A 3,869-nucleotide genomic window follows, 5' to 3' on the forward strand; every position below is an offset into this window, starting at 1 on the left:
TGGCATAGTGGTATGCAACATTTTGTACTTGTTGCGCAAACTACCAATTACTCGCTCAACATGGACTCTTCGATGTGCAATGGCTCGTGTTTTTTCAATGTCCTTGGCATCTAGTTGACAGAAGCCCTTTGTAAATGCTGGGATCTTAATCTCCGCACACATCATTCCCACTGCATCTCTGATGTCAAAGCCTCTGTCAGCCAAAACTACATCCCCTGGTAACAGCTTGTTAAGTATACAATACAATACAATACAATTTTATTTATATAGCACATTTAAAAAACCACAGGTATGCCAAAGTACTTCACAGAATGAGTTAAGAGCAATAATAAATACAAATATAAAGCACAAAATACAAAAAAAATATACTAACAGGCGGGTGACATAACTAACCAATAATACACCAGGCATAGTAGGCACAACCCGAAAGGCTGAAGGTTAAAACATTATAAACATTAACAAAGTGATAAAGATAAGTTCCAGTACACTAAAAATGTGGGCTCTAGGAGGTGGGAAAAGCAAGGCTAAACAAATAAGTTTTTAATCGAGATTTAAAAGATTGAATTGAATCAGACGCCCGAATAGCTAGGGGGAGGTTATTCCAGAGGTAGGGTGCGACAGTGGCGAATGCGCGGTCACCTCTGGTCTTGAGCCGAGATCTATGTCGCACCAGGAGCATTTGGCCTGCTGATCTAAGCGCTCTCCCAGGGATATAAAAGCTGAGGAGATCCGTAAGATAGCTGGGCGCGGTGTTATTTATGATTTTAAAAGTGAGCAATAAGATTTTAAAATCAATACAAAATTTAATAGGGAGCCAGTGCAGGTCAGAAAGAACTGGAGTAATAGACTCAAACCTGCCAGTTCCAGTTAAGAGACGCGCAGCCGCATTTTGAACGAGCTGCAGTTTGTGAACAAGGGCAGAATGGAGAGCAGTATAAAGGGAATTACAATAATCTAACCTTGATGTAACAAAGGCATGGATAAGTTTCTCCAGGTCCTTACGTGGTATGTAGGGCTTGGCCTTAGAGATTAGACATAGTTGATTGAAACTCGATTTAACTACGGAGGACACATGTTTGTCCAACTTGAAGGAACTGTCCAAGACAACACCCAGGTCCCTCACAGTGTCAGAAAGGGAGTCAGCAAAGGGCCCAAAAATACCAGTTAGTTCAGCCCGAGAGAAGGGAGTATCAAAGATTACAATTTCAGTCTTCTTATCATTTACAATGAGAGAATTGCTCAGTAGCCAGTTTTTAACTTCATTCATACAATCAAAGAAGTGTTGCAATGACGACGTGACATCCTCAGCTAGTTCAAAATAGATTTGAATGTCATCCGCATAAAAGTGAAAAGAAAAATTGTATTTATCAAAGATTCGGCCCAAGGGTAACAAGTATAAAGAGAACAGCATGGGAACCAGCACAGACCCCTGGGGGACACCAGAGGTAACAGGGGCAATGGAGGAGGCATAGGTACCCATGGTGACAGAAAAGTATGCCACATTGCTCAGTGATGTGTTTATCTGATGCACGGCCCCCCAACCCCTTAGAAATGAATGAAATTGCACTTTGAGGAGTAATACCGATCAGGTATTTCATGGTGTGTGTACCCTTGTAATGCGAGTATGTTTGAGCACGAGCCTTTAAATTAGACGGTCGTTCTGTACAAATTTCAAAACAGTCAACAATGATGGCTACTTGATTACCAAAAGTTTCCATAAATTGTGAAGGCATTGTGGCCTGCAAACAGTGCCTCTCTGGCCAGTGTACAAGTACTCCTAAGTGGGCATACAAAACATCAATTGTATCAGCAAAGACAGAAGAAAGAGTTTTGCGGGAGACATTGAATAGATAACTAAGATGCTGAACAGGAAGATCAAGTCTAAGTCGCATAAGTGTGAGTAAAAGCATTTGGAACTGTGACAGTTTCTTTGATGTTGGTAGGAAAGCTTTTACATTGTCTAGCACGGACATAAAAATAGCAAAACAAGTAAGACCAGTGTAATATTTAACTTTTTCCCGTGTCAACCTTTAAAAGGTTTTCATTCAGCTCTGTCTTCTCCAACTGTAATTTAAGCTTTCTGTTCTCCTCCAGCAGCTGGTTTATTTCTGCTCTGCTCTGTACACAGCGCACACAATCATTTGTCGGTCTTTGATCTTCTGTCTCTCTCTCAGATCACCGTTTTCTGCATCTGCACCCGTTACCTCTGCTTCTATTTGTCCAACACAAATCTGGCCCTCAGCCAAAATAACAAGGTTGTTATGGTGTTGCTCTTCTGTCGTGTCCATCTCTGGCTGCTCTTCTGTGGTAACTTCTGCTGAGGCTTCACCTTCACACTCTGCTGCTCCATTGTGAAAGCCTGTCCAATACAAAGAGTGCAAATACACAAGGGAATTTTTAAGCGGTTTATACATTAAGGCCGTATGAATACTCAAAAATGTATGTGTTGATTGACGGACACTAAGATCAACTTTTAAAATAAAGAGATTGTGGTTGGGGGTGCAGTTGTTGTTTACCTCCTACTAGTGCTTTCTTTTGTTGCCGTTGTGTTCGCCTCCTGTGACGGTCTGAATGTGATGTTCGGATTTCGGAGTGCCCCATGTGTAGCGTTGGTACCCAGTCTGGATTTGTATGATTCATTTCATAGGCAGGCTTCCCTACAGTTGTGCGAAAGAATTAGCACGCATGTCTGCAAAGTCACTCCATTCGATGTTTGTTCGCAATTTCTATAACTTCCGAGACCACCAACGATAATATTATTCAGCTGTAAAGTGTGATATGAACTTATTTAGAACTTACCGGAAAATTTCTGGAGCAGACCAACTGATATCTGGAGATGGAACAGAACTGGACACATCAGCTTGTCTAACGGCTGCTATCCAGGCTAGACGCCTTCGTTTGGTAACATCCGAAACATGAGCTCCTTCATGTTGCTTCCAGGTTGGGAAAGCATGAAAAGACAACCCAAGCTTATTCCCGTGCCGGTCGTACGAACGAACATTGCAGCTGACCACACAGCAAGTACGAACCATGGCTGTTATGTGTGCTTTTGCTCATTTTTCGCTTGCGCTTTGTTTTGACCACGAAAATGGCGGATCAGGCCAAAATCCTTTCCACGCCCACCCCTGTGACATCACGCTCCAAAGCCCTATAGCAGATCGAGCATAGGCCCTGAGAACTGAAAAGAACGTCAGATCCTGCGTGTGTGAGGACAGAGAAGGATCAGCTTTATTTCAGATTTGAGAGATAAAGTTTATATTTGAGTTTGTGATGATTACAGGAGCTGCCCTCAGATTCAGACCTCAGCACCAACCGGTGACAGCAGACAGATCATCCAACATGTTCACTGCAAAATGAACTGATGGAAACAGTACAAAGGTTAAAGTACCACATGTGCTGTCAGTGAAAGCTGCAGCTGTTTTATTGATAAAGTTAAGGACAAAAAGTCAAAAGGATTAATCACCCCTGTAACTGTGTCGCTATATATCAGCATTAACAGGACCTCAGTTTGGTGTTTCAGAGAGCTGCTGATCTCAGACCTGCACAGCTTCCATTTTAAACACTTTATGTACTCAGCTGCATGAAGAGCATATGAGATTTTCTCTGACACAAATAAAACCTGATGAAGGTCAAAGGTCGTCACTTGTATGTTGAACTACAAACTTGTGATCTGGAGTTCTTTCACAGTTTTTTGCAGATAGTGTGTTATTTACCATAAAGTGATTAAGAGGTACGCATACCAGAGAGGATCATATATTTTTAAATATATAACTTTCTACAGGACTGAATATAATATCTTATAATAATATAATACTCTGTGGAGTATCTGCGTATTTCTAACATTACACAAACCAAAGGTCTCCATCACA

The 3,869-nt window shown here is 41.5% G+C and overlaps 1 pseudogene; it reads right to left on the minus strand.

Moving 5' to 3' along the window:
- Positions 1 to 241: 241 nt before the first annotated feature.
- On the minus strand, positions 242 to 2,350 carry LOC112847949 (uncharacterized; annotated as a pseudogene).
- Positions 2,351 to 3,869: the final 1,519 nt, after the last annotated feature.

The sequence above is a fragment of the Oreochromis niloticus genome, linkage group LG9 (assembly GCF_001858045.2).
Source record: "Oreochromis niloticus isolate F11D_XX linkage group LG9, O_niloticus_UMD_NMBU, whole genome shotgun sequence".
Taxonomy (NCBI): Eukaryota; Metazoa; Chordata; class Actinopteri; order Cichliformes; family Cichlidae; genus Oreochromis; species Oreochromis niloticus.